Source organism: Vidua chalybeata, chromosome 1 (genome assembly GCF_026979565.1).
Source record: "Vidua chalybeata isolate OUT-0048 chromosome 1, bVidCha1 merged haplotype, whole genome shotgun sequence".
In the NCBI taxonomy this organism is placed as follows: domain Eukaryota; kingdom Metazoa; phylum Chordata; class Aves; order Passeriformes; family Viduidae; genus Vidua; species Vidua chalybeata.
In genome coordinates, this window is record NC_071530.1 from 135,320,824 (window position 1) to 135,334,523 (window position 13,700).

The 13,700-nt window shown below is 37.2% G+C and overlaps 1 long non-coding RNA gene across 1 annotated transcript; it reads left to right on the forward strand.

Annotated features, from left to right (window-relative positions):
• The first annotated feature begins 5,821 nt into the window (after positions 1-5,821).
• On the forward strand, positions 5,822-8,805 carry LOC128792034 (uncharacterized). Its single transcript, XR_008432288.1, has 2 exons — positions 5,822-5,903; positions 7,433-8,805. It is a non-coding gene; the product is annotated as an uncharacterized LOC128792034 (long non-coding RNA).
• Positions 8,806-13,700: the final 4,895 nt, after the last annotated feature.

Consider the following 13,700-nt stretch of genomic DNA (forward strand, 5'->3'; position numbering starts at 1 on the left):
AGGGCTGGGGAGCTACTGCACAATGGCTTACACAGGGAACTCCAAGCAAGTGCAGAAATGTATTGCTGAGTTTAGCCACAGAAATTGAAGAATCAGTAGTATTGCTGATAACTTGCGTATTACTTGTAGCCATGGTAAGGAAGAATTGGCACTGGCTGCCTGGAGAAGTGCTTGAGTCCCCATCCCTGCAGGTATTTAGAACATGTCTGGGTGTGGCACTTAGGGACATGGCTTAATGGTGGACTAGATCTTAGAGGTCTTTTCCAACCTAAATGATTCTGTAATTCATCATGTTAACTCACCAGAAAGATAAAAGGTTTCTTTTCCTGTTACACTTTGTAAGTTTTCTAGTGATTTTTGTCAGGACACACAGTTGAGTTCAGTAAGTCAAGCCTCATCTCTTCTCATAAAGCATGACTAAAACCTTTGTCATGAGGAAGCTTTTCCTTTCATGAGCAGAGTTATAGTAATTTGTTTAGTGATTCATATAACTACCGACTATGTCTATGGTAGCTGTTCACGTGGAATAGCAAGTTAGTATAGTTGTAGTACAGGTTAATTTTAGACTTGGATGGTTTGCTTTAAATGTAAATGGGAGGTGAGGAATAAGAAGGTCGTAACACTTATTAAGCCATTATTCAGGCAGCTAGTGATGTTCTCCCCACCTTAACAGAAAGATGTAAAGACTATAGAATTAGGGATGTGACAGGCTGGTTTTTAGAGGTAGGACTTCATTGCATCTTAATGATGCCCTGTAAGGGGAAAAAAGTATGCAGCATTAATTAAGTAATTCTTCACATGACACTGAATTGTTCATATAAGTCTGTGATATGTGTAATTTTGTATTAGTAATACTCTTCTCAGAACATCATCTGTGAGAAAGAATCCCTTTTTACCTGCAAGACAGCCCAGTATTTTTCATAGTAGTTGTAGATACTGTTTACTTTGATACCTACATATCACTGATGGCATAGATAATCTCTAATGGTGAAAACTATCCTCCTGTATTATTTTTCCCATAATAACAGTGTGGATTTCACCAGGACCTGTTCAAACTTTCCACTGGTTTCTCCTTATGACAGTCAGATTACAGAGCTGCCAGTGGAAGACCCTCAGCACTACAAAATGCTAAAGCATCCAAGGCCCTGTACAGTGCTTGGTTTTAGCTGATGAGTGACTGTCTGCAAGAAACAGGTAATGAGAGAAAAGGTGTCAAGAACTAGCTGGGGAGAGCCTTTCAGAGAAAGACCACAAGACTTAAAACAATACTGTGCCAAGGCAAAATATCAGGAAAACTCTTTTAAATTCCCTCAGTGAAACTTACACTGTGCTGGGGATTACTGTTTTAAGAAGAGGGTGTTTAACTGCTTTGGCTGTATCATCTAGTGAGATACTCACCCTCTTGGTAAGATTTTTCTAAAATACATTTAAGCTTTCATGGCAAAACAGTCTTAGCCAGTCTTAACTGAATAACAGGAAATATGAGTTTATTTTGAACTCTTGCACCGACTTATACAAAGCTTAGTACCTCTAGGCCAAATTTCATTTTTGACATAGAAGAGGCTTGAGGCTGAAGTCCCCTAACCTACTGAAGTTCTTCCCTTCTGGAAATTCTGTACTTAAGATTCTTAGCACCAGTGTACTTAAGATTGCTAGTTTGGTTAATGAAATAAAAGCCATTTGGCTAGAATTATCTAGAAGATTATCATAAATAAATCAACAGGAATGTATCTTGCTTGGGCTAAGTCTTTTGATTTCATAATTCCTAAATAGTGAGGAAATTTTATCTGAAGGATTCTGTTTACATAATTGGTTGTCATTTATCTTATTGTTAACATGACAGTGGAATCCAACATTCTTTGAATTGTTAGAAGTAAAAATCACTAGAAAATCATAGTAAAGTATTTTTCTGTCTCATATTATCAAAGGGAAATTGAATCTATTAACTTCTTCCACATCCGTTGATATGATTCAAACTTTATGTAACTTGTTTTGGGCTTTTTTTTTTTTTTTTGTATTTGTAATTCAGAAATTATATTTCTATCTTTTTTCTTTTGACTTTGTATCTGAAAACAATTTTTAAATCCTGCATTCCATAAATATTCTGCTTAAAACAGAAAAATTTCTAAAATCAAGAATGTATCATCTAGAGGAATTTGGTGCTGTCAACTGTTTCTGGATAGCATTAAATCTATAAAAAGGGTATCTCATAATTCAGCTGAGACATCAAAAAAAAACATGATTATGTTGATGTGCTATTTAAACTATCTGGGAAAAAAAAAAAGAGGAAACACAAGAGTCCAAAATGCAAGTAGTAGAATGTGGTCCAGTGGAAGAGGACCTGGGGGTGCTGGTCAACAGCAGCTGAACGTGAGCCAGTGTGTGTCCAGGTGGTCAGGAAGGCCAATGACACCTGGCCTGTATCAGCAATGGTGTGGCCAGCAGGATCAGGGCAGGGATTGTCTTCCTGTACTCGGCACTGGTGAGGCCACACCTTGGTGCTGTGTCCAGTTCTGGGCCCCTCAGTTCAGGAAGGACATTGAGGTGCTGGAGTGTGTCCAGAGAAAGGCTATGGAATACAAGTGCTATGAGGAGAGTCCGAGAGAGCTGAGGGGATCTAATCACTCTTTGCAACTCCCTGAAAGGAGGGTGTAGCCAAGTGGGGTTTGGGCTCTTCTCCCAGTTAACAAGGGACAGGGCAAGAGGACACAGTCTTAAGCTGTGCCTGGGGAGATTTAGGTTGAATATTAGGAAGAATTTCTTCACAGAAAGGGTGATTAGTCACTGGAATGGGCTGCCCAGGGAGATGATGGTCACTGTCCCTGGAGGTGTTCAAGACTGGATTTGACACTCAGTGCCATGGTCAAGTTGACATGGTGGTGTTCAGTCACAGGTTGGACTCAGTGATCTCAGAGGTCTTTTCAAAGCTGATTCATTCTGTGATTCTGTACTACATTATAACTTCATAATTATTTTATACAGTTTTTTCTGGTTTAAGAATATTGAAGTACTAGTCTAATGTAATTATAATTAACTCAGTGGAGTTACTCTCCATTTTCCTAGTGGAACTAGGATAAGCAGTTTTTTCTCAACTGAAACTGTGAAGATATTAAAAAGCCAAGGGCAGAAATGCTTACCTGATGGTACTTTACCAATGGGTTCTAGACTGCGTTAGGCTCAATCCTCAACTTTCAGTGTGATGTTTTCTGTCTTTTTTGAACTATTTCTCTTATAAAACACCCCAAACAATTTATGAAGCTATTGTGTTGCAAGGTTCACTGATGATTTGAATCCAGTGAAGTCAGTCAGTTCTAATATATTCTCTGTCAAGGTTCCAGCCAAACTCAGATTTTTGTAAAACAGGTAAATAAAATACTTTCCCTTTCCCTCCACAAAGGTGATTGGGAAGAACAAGACAAAGTGAAAAGATAGTAATTTCATAGGGAAAGGGGGTTCATGTTTACACTCCGCTTGTCAGGAAAAATACTCCCTTTCTCATGGCTTATACTTCCAAGATGCCTGGTGGAATAAAAGTTTTAATCTCCTACAAATGCAGATGTCTCTGCTGACTAATATCTTCTTAAAAGTTACATCAGGCATAATATACTGACACATGATAGGGTTAAAATGATAATTGTTAAAAACCCCATATAATATGGGCTTGCTCTTGGTTTATTACCTTGATTTTTTTAGAGAATATAGTAATATGAAAGAAATGGAGAGCGGGACCTTTTACACAGGAATAGTCCCTTCCTTTCCAGCCTATGGTACAATTTTCATTATGTTCATCATGGTAACAAGAAAAGATAGAAGTAAGTATAATTTTGTTTGAAAATAACAAATGCATCTCAAGTGTTACCAGCTTGTCTAATTCTGTGCTTTCAAGAGAGACTTTAAATGCTTGTTATAAGGCAGAACTATGCCTGGGAATTACAGAATACTTCAGTGAGCTTCGCTGGATTGCTAAGGAATAAATGAATTTGGCTCTGTAAGTATGACATAGTATACTTTAAATATACAAAATAAGGCAAAGGAAATTGTAAGTAAAGCTTTTTATCCCAGAGTATTGGAATCAACAAGAAGGGGCATAATTTAATCTCAGATCTTTATTACTGGTGATGATGGAAGAGCATGAAAGAAACCGGTTTTGCTTTCCAATCCCAAGTTGTTCACAGGAGAGAGATTTGAAGAAAAGCACTGGAGTTCAAGTATACTTGAGCTGGAGATCAGAGAAAAAAATGAGACTTTTCAAAATAAGCATGCTCTAAAGTTATTTTTCAAAATAGCTTTATACATTAATAAGTACAATAAGTCATGAATTAAATAACTGGAAATTGTTCCCTCTTTTGATTTTTTTTTAAAAAGAAGAAAAGGAGAATAAAAATGAGGGGGAAAAGTGAAATTTCCCAGTGGAAGATATCTTTAAATGTTGTATCCCCAGGATATTTGGGGAAAATAATGGGCTATTATGAAAAAGCTTCAGTATAATGAATGTGCAACAACTTGTAGTGAATATTATTTTCACGGAATCACAGAACAAGCTGTTGGAAGGGGCCCTCAAGGATCAAGTCCAACTCCTGGCCCTGCACAGGACCATACCTAAGAGTCACACCATGTGCCCAAGAGCATTGTGCAATTGCTGCTTGAACTCTCTCAGTCTGGTGCTGTGACCACTTCCCTGGGGAGCCTGTTCCAGTGCCCAAGCACCCTCTGGGTGAAGAACCTTTTTCGAATATTCCAGCTGAACCTCTCTTGACACAACTTCAGGCCATTCCCTTGGATCTTGGTAACTTCACATCTGAAAAGGACTCTACATGCCAATGAACAGTAAGCAGTGCTTACTGTATATTCTTTTTCTATCCTTTACTGTTGGATCAGTTTAGATTCAATTATGAAATATTAAGCAGCTATAGGATGATTGTACATGAAAATCTGAGTTGAAGATGATACATATATCACTAAACTTTTTGAAACAATAATTTGAAAACCATGTGAATTTAATATGTGAGTTTCCTGACCTCTGTTTCAGATACAGTTTCTGTCTTTGGATTTAAATATTTGCTTCCCTTTTCATTGTTCAGGAAATGAAGCTTGAAACTCTCTTAGCTTAAGACATTTACTTAAAATATTTTAAAAACCTTTTTAATTCATAGAAAATTGAGAGGATTTTTTTTCATGAGGACTTTGGTAAAAGGGTTGTAAACTTTAAGCTTTATGTAGCAAGTGGGTACATTTGTTGAAATGTAAGATATTCTCTGAGCTTTTTCTGAGTAAGGGAGGTTAAAATAATTTTTTGTCACATTCATGTATGTGAGGTAGGACCTGCAGAAGTTTACCAGTTTCTGTGGAATTAATTTTTATTATGTTTTCATCTTATCTTATATTGTAAACTTTTATTGCTGCTTTATTTACTACTGCATTAATTTTTATTTCATTACTGTGTTATTGGTCATCTTCCCTTCAGTAATTATGACACATTATGGATACTATATTGCTCAAATAAGGGCTGCAAATGTGTAACATTCACAACCCTAAATTTGACTCCTAAGTACAGGATTCTAAAGTAATACACAAATTTAAGCACTGCATGCCCTGCCTTCTAGGTTCATTAGAATCTGGTCAGCTCTGACCCAGAAGTCCACAGCTCTTAAAATAAGCACAACACAACCTTCTTAGAAGCCCTGCTAACTGGAACACAGATAGATCAATCCTGCAGTAAATTAATGCTCAAGTAAGCTGTCTAAAGAGCTTAGGGGGAGAAACAGGGAGGAACAGGGAAAGAGAGATGTATAATGCTTCATACATGTTCTGTCTTTTTTAGGTTCAAAATCCATAGCTCTGTAATCAGATGGTGGACCTGGCTAAAATCTTCACCTCAGAAAACAGTTCAGAGTCAGAAAAAGGTGGAAGGGAGCTGTATCTCTTCTACTTATTATTTTTCTATGTACATTTTTTTTAAAAAAACCACCATACACCCTGGCTTAGGTTGCCAAATATGTCATTTCATCTGCATGGGGTAGCGTTCTCATGCAGCAGGGCTGAATTTTAAGAGACGAGAGACTTAGGGTTGTTGTTTAGTAAAGTGGACAGGACAGATGTGGTACTGTGAGCATATGGACTGGACATTCATTTCAGGTAACTTAGGAAGAGCTTACAATTAAAACCAGAGACAGTCTTTATGTTTCCTGGCACCTGCATATTTACCTGCATTCACTGAAGGAATAATTTGTAATTTCTCAGAATTGTTGTCTGCTGTCAGCCTTCTCAATAAATTGGAGTCTAGGCTGGCCCTGGTAGCATGAAGGATGGGGTGTCAGAAATTGCAGCCCCATGTCCATTCTCCAGTTCTGTTGTAGGGCAGGAGCGGGGCTGCCAAGCCATGTCCTGCCTGCCAGTAGTAGTTTCATAGAAGTGAGTAGCTTGGAAAGGGGTGGTGGTGAATATTTGCAGGTAGTGCTAGGTGCCTTGCTATGGGAGTTTCTGGGCTATATAAAATGGGTTACAAGGCAATCTGGAGATGTCAGCTGAGCATGCTGTATAAATACAGGCAGTATATTTCACACGCGGGTGAGGGTTGTACCTTACTGTACCTGTCTTCCTGAGCCCACGATAATGGTCACAGTCACCATGGCAGATCCTACAAAAAAGCTGTATTCACAATAGTCTAATACATCCACAGCCTCATGCATCAGTGTCAGGCAGCATTTGTTCAGAAAGGATGGGACTCTGCTGCAGTATACATTACAGAATACTACCCTGTAATGTTCATGGGCAAGGTAGAGGAACCAACAGCCATAGTGGATCTAGTTACTTGGGTTTGTTCAAGAACCAACAAGATTAGTGTTTTCACTCTATTGGATTATCTCACATGGACTTGCTCATCCCCAGCATTATATTTAGTAGGTCTTGGCTTCCCTTCCCAGCAGGGAGGTCATGGCTGGTCCAGGAATGCTGGAGCCAAAGCCATGTTGGATCTTTGTGTGCCACTGCTCGTAGCTACTGGCCTCAGTCATTACAGACCAAGGTCCCTGAGCACCCCCTGGCAGCTGAGATTTTCACTGCCTTCTTTCCAGGCGTGTTTGTTTTTTTTTTTTTTTTCTCCAAAGCCACATCTTTTTTTTTTTTTGGGGGGGGGGGGAACCTTCTTTGAGGCCCCTAGTCTCCTGTATTCTCAAGTAGTCTGTGTAAAAACACAATGCATGGTCAGCCTCCTAATTGGAGGTTCTGTCTCTGTATTAATTGAAGGAGTTGGGATGTGCTGCTATGTGCACAATGTTATTAAAATTTATATCCAGACTGTACTAGTTGCCAGTGGAAACTAGCAGTCTTCCTGAGGGTATAAAGTTCAGTTTCAGATATTCATACTGGTATAAACACATTTATCACCTGCTTGCTATTGCTTAACTTTTTTTTTTTTTTTTTCCTGCAACAGCAATGCACCAAAGATGCCTGAAAATACAAAAAGAAACCCTGCTCATTCTCAGGCTTTGTCCATGGGAAGTGGACTGCGTCACCATGCTAACCACAAGAAAAACATTCCAATCTTACAATGTTCCCTGTACTCATCTCAAATTAACTTCTCCAGAAGGGATAACATTTTAGGCGCATTTGTTGAGGAGGAAAATTGAAGCAGGGAGATGATAAAGACTTACTGAGAGCTAGCACAATAGCTTGGTGGCAAGACCAGGAAAAGAGGAAGAGATCTGACCTCACTCTGGTCTCTTGGAGTACTTAATTGTTGTAGGGGCCTCCAGTCGGTAATGAGTCTAAGACAGTGGAAAGCACAATTTCTCACGGGGGTGGGGGTTGTGGTGAAGATGTTCATTTCTCTCCTTTTGTTCAAGAGCTGTCTTTGAAGGCATTGTTCTTCCACAGCTGCAGTAGCCTACATTCATTGTGATAATTGTGGGACAATACATAGAATGGATGATTGATACATGAGATAAAGTTGTGTAAGAATATTACTAGACGATCATATGGAGATAATAAATTACACAAAGACAGCTCAAAGAAATAATCTAAAGACAATTTTAGTGGGGTACAATGTGGGAGATGGCACAGCAGATCCAAACAGGGATAAAAATGAGTAAGAGAAACCAACTAAAACATTTGCTGGAACAAGTCATATAACAGCACATGAGTTACAGTATTAAAGATAGGTGAGTAGTTCATGGGCAGAAAAGGAAACAAATTCTCTGTGCTCATGAAGAGCTCTGTACTGCCTATGCACCCTGTCATCTTTTTTTCCATTTAAGAAGGAGCTGTAAGTGCACTTCTTTCTTTTGGTAGGAAATCCAGGTTTACTTACGGGGTCTGGATATTTAGGAGGTTGAGTCCGAGAGTCACCGCAAAGCGTGCAGACCAGTCTGGACATATTCAAAGAGTCAATAAGGTGCCATAGTAAAGAGATTGCTGCCTTACAAAATGTGAGGTGAACTCAATGCTTTCAAAGCAGAACAAATATTGGTGTTCCTATCTGATGGGTGTAAGATATAGAAAGCAAAGAGCAGACAAAGTTTGGTTTGGATTTTATTTTATTTTTAAATTCTTTTTTGAGGCACCCTTTGTAAATTTGTTGCCAGTTCCATGTTAAGATGTTTGAGAGACAGGCTTTCTTACATTTTCCAACTCTTCTAAATTCTCACTATTTATCAATCATACTGTATGGCCTTGACAGTTTGAACTCTCAGTGAATATAGTTTTAAGAACACCTTGAAAATTTTTATAATGAAAGAGTAGATTAAAAAGGGAAGATGCAATTGTTACTACTAAAGGAATATCTGAAATAAAGATACTCGCTTATTATTAACATTCCTCTACTGAGTCCACCACTTAAGTTTTTTTAGCAGATATGTAATAAACATGGCTGCTTCAGGAAAATGCAGTGGAAGGAGAAATGGTTTAGGCACTTCTGTGAACTGATCACCCTGTGGTTGTGGGCTTCTCTTCCATCTGAGAACAATAGCTACACCATAATGCTGTTATTGCCTCTGTGAGCTTGCTCAGAATCTCCTCTCTGAATGCAGCCTCAGCCAGGAAGGTGAAGGGGAAGCTGACTTTCCTTTCTCACTGTTGAACTTCTAATACAAATGTTGTTCTCTACAATATTACTGCTTTCAGTTAACAGACTATGATGTCTTAGATCTCAATAATTACGCCCTCCTTGCCTAACAAGACTGATATTTCTAAATGTCTGGGTTGCCTGTGGCATAAGGAATTTGATCCAAATTTGTTGAAGGCAGTGGGCATTTGTCTGTTGACTTCAGTAGTTTTTAAGGGATCTGAAACAGATACAGGATTTGGACCAGAGAGTAAGTTTAACAGCTAATACTGCCTGCAGCAGCACAGCATTTTCATCACTATGTTAAATTACCTTAAGACATTTAAAGAGGTCAAAATTTTCTTCCCCTCCCGAAATACTGAAAACATTTCAGTAGCCTATGCTAATCTTCTGCAATATTTTTATACTGAAATATCATGAGCATCATGAACTACATACAGGCACAGAACATTGTGCAACTTACATGTTTTAAATTTTGAAGCCAGGTTCATTCATGACATCATGTGTTAAGTTGCCATCCCCCAGGGAAGGTGTGTGTGTGGGGTTTTTTTTTTTTTGCTTTTTTTGGTTGGTTATTTTTTTTCAAACTGAGTTATTAGGCCCTGAAAAATGGAAGTGCTGATATAATCTGAACCAGTATTTCCTGAAGGGCCCTGTTAAAGCAATATTCTAAAAGTCTAATAGGTCCCATTGTGAGAGTCATTTGTCATTTTATCCCTACAGGCAAATTTTTAAAGGTTAGTGAGGGCTATTTGTCAAAGTTAAATGCCGCTTTAAATTTTGTTTCCAAAAACCAGGCATTTTGTAAATATTCCTAGTTGTCCTCTTGAGATTGTCTTGGTAAAAAAAGTTTGGAATAGGATAGATGGGGAAGAAAGTGTCTAAAGTGAATTGTTTATACACTTACTTAATTCTGAAGAACAAATTTGCTGTATAAAAAGTTTCAACTGAGCCTGCACAGTTTTGGTCTCTGTGTAAAACCTCCCTGTGCCAATAGCCAATATGTGGAACAATGCAGGTATTTTAAATAGGATTGGTTTAAAAGGGGAAACTACTGAATTAGTGGCTAAAAGTATAGCAGTCTTGCTGCTTGTTCTTCTCTAGATGTGAATGCTATCTTGAAATTCCAAAATGCTGTCAGGATAGTATTTATACTTGTTGATGGAAATTAAGCTTCCAGTCTAGTGAATTCCTTCTACTTAACTCTGATAGGATTTAACAAAGTTTTGACATACAAAGTATTTACAATAGTGGGGAAAAGGATACAAGAACACTGCCTTTAAAGTAGCAAAATGATTAGTGGTTATTACTTTTTAACATGTTCTTTAAAGCATAAGGGTATGAAAATGCTTACAAATTAAAATTGTATTCCACTCTATGGCATTGGCATTTTATAGGGAGTTGGGTAAGAACCTTTCTCCTTTTAATTAGAACAGTCTAGTGGGGGTTTTGCATTTTTCATCAAATTACTAGTTATTTTGTCTGACAGTGCAAAAATGGAGAGTTCAGATAGCTGAATTTATAGTAAACATGTTGTAGGCTTATAGGATCTGATTTAAAGTAGCCCATAGAGAAGTGATAGTCTTTCTGTGTACCTTGATTACTAGACACCCCAATAGATAAAACAAATACTGAAACAAAAAAGGGAGTACTTATTTTTCCTGTTTTTTTTTTAATCAGCACACTCTTCCCTAAAGATGGATCAAATCCTCTTATTTAATTTATTCAGCATGAATGAATTAAATTGAAACCTGATTAGCCCACAGTCGGGAGAATCTCTCTGCAATGACTTGGAACACTTGCTAGGGATTAACCCCAAATCCCAATTCTTCTTCACTGTCTGTTCTAGTAGCATCATTTGTTCATGGTAACATAAGAGTTTTAGAGTCCTTCTTTCAGAGAGTCCTTACATGCCTTTAACCTTTTGCCATATAAGCATTTTTAAATGCTTATGATTAGACTCAATTCATCCACAAGAATTTTCTGAGAATCAGTCTGTGATTCAGTATTTATGAAGTTGAGTGCATGAATTGCACTGAAGTATTATTTAACTCTAAGCAGTAGAAGAATCGCTGTGATTGTAAAGTAGTAATTCCATTAGCTTGCTGTCAAAGCTATGGATGCGTCTTTTCTGCTAAAGACAAAAGCCCTTGTGAAAATACTTTCTCATTATCCTAAAATAATAAGATAATACTATGCAGTTCAGTATGAAAAGTTTTGTTCTTACATCAACAATATGTTAATGATAAGCATAACATTTGCCCATTGACAGACTGATTTCTTCAGAACAATCAATACATATCTAATGTTTTTAGAAATTTTACAAAGAAGTTGCATTTTTAAGGCCAGATCATAGCCAAAAGGTGGCAGTATTCTATTCAATATTCATTTACAAAACAGTATAAAAATGCATGTATTTATTGACACTTTGCTTCTAATATCAGATCAAACTGGATAATTGTATCCTAAAAATAGTGTCAGTTTGTTAAACGGACTTATTTAGACTGAATGTAGAAATTAAATTTCTTGCTTATACCTTAAAGTTTGCAAAAAAGAATCTAGTACATACATTTTAATTTTTAGCTGTTTAATGTTTCACATGATATCTACATTGTCACTAAAAGAGAACTTTGTTGCCTGGGGGTTTTTATGGAGTGCTTAAGAGCATTAGAACTTTTTCTGTAAGTGTTGGCAGAGTTAACTCATTTTACCTTCAAAAATAAATTAATCTCCACATGCTTTTAATATGAGTCAAAACTGCTGCATTAAAACCAATTTGTTTTATACACTCTAGAGACTGGTAGTATTTTCCATAAAGTAAGTATGGGCTTTTTTGTGCTGAGACAACAATAACTTGAAGAATTGTTGAAATATTGCTTTTCCTGCCTGCCAAGTTGTTTAGCTGTACATCAGTGATTTGTGTCAGAATAGATTGAGATAAAAGTTTGACTATTAGTGGGAGAGAATGCTTGCAAGTGCAATTATGTTCAAGCAAATATTTCCATGTAAATTTTGATCCATAGTTACATCAGACAAAAATATGAATTTACTGGAGTTATAGAGTAAGTCAAATAAAGTAAATAAATATTCTATTTTAATGTATGAAATACTTTTAAAAATCACTTCTTGTCACAGTCTTTTAGAAATATTTAAGAATGAAGGATCTATTCTCATATTGGCCACTCCAGTTTCCTGTTAATATTTTTCATTCTTTTTTTCAGTGTTGAAAAGTTTTGATAAATGCTTTATGTGAAATGGAAGAAAACTTGATTCAGTGGGCAGGACATGGGAAATCCAATTGAAATGGTATTACTTTTTACTATGCTTTGATATTCACCTCCAGAAGAGTATAATTCACACCTATCAATCTTTTGTAATGTCAAGCAAAACATGGCACAGTTCCCAAGGGAACTGGAATTAAAAAGTCTTTTGATACATCACTGACTTCTCTGTTTTGCCACTTAATTTTCTCCAACAGCCCACTCACTGAATCTCTGAGGGCAGTTTCTTTTTCCAGAAAAAAAGGATGTGACACATTTTTATTCAATAATCATTTTGGTGTTCTCATGTGGACAGGAAGGTGAAATTTAATTCTTTATATAATCAAATAAGGCAAAGCATTGTATCAGTAGCACAAACTCTGGAAACATCATGAAGAATGAAGGTGTTGGACAAACATAGTTGGATACCACAGATATAACTAAGAGACTGCTTAGGAGACCAAAATGGATGATGTTATTTTTTTACCAACAAATCATTAGTTTTAAACAAAAAGTCCTAAGGAAGAGCAAGTGTGCAAATGCTGACTTTGTTAATGATCTGTTTCTTGCTGGGCTCCAATGTTTGTGACCCATCTGCTTCTACAGTGTATACCCGAAGATTATTTTAGAAAAGCTTACTTGTACAGAATGGCCTAGAAATTTCCTGAAATTATTCTGGGAAGAAATCCAGATAGTGAAAACTGTGGGATATATTCTTGTATATGGATATTGAAAAGAGCCATTGCTTATGGCAGTGTGTTCTCAAGATATTGAATATATATCCCTAGAGGAGTGGAGGGAAATACTGTCAGTGAGGCATCACAGTTTAAGCAAATTTGATCAGGAAGCACAGCACAACTACAGCAATAATATTTTTTTACATTACCCTTCAAATGATATGAGCACATCTTCATCTAAAAACAACAGCATATGCTTTCAGTAAAGCATAATTGTCCTAGCAGTCCTCATGTAGGAAAACATGCTTTATGCATGTGTAGTTACATAGGAGAGCAAATGATGCTTACTGTTTTCTTTTTGTAATTACACTGGGGGAGGGGGGTATGCATTAAGTTATTAATCTTAAGGCTAAACTTCTTTGTGATCATATGTAAATAGGGCTCTAGTTTTATGTTTTGTCTGCTAAGAGAAGGATGAGCTCCCTGAACAAAACAGAACAATTAGTGGAAGGTTTTTGTGTTCATGCACAGGAAGAGGTTTTGCATCTGCTGAATGCAGGTGTGTTGTATACCATATATTTGCTGCTGTGGATGACCAGTGCCTATGCACTTATTTCTAGGGGCTGCTTGTCCTGTACTCTAGAGAGGCTCTGGTTTCCTGTTGAACCTCTGCCTTTGCCAACACCTTGTTTTGTCCTGATG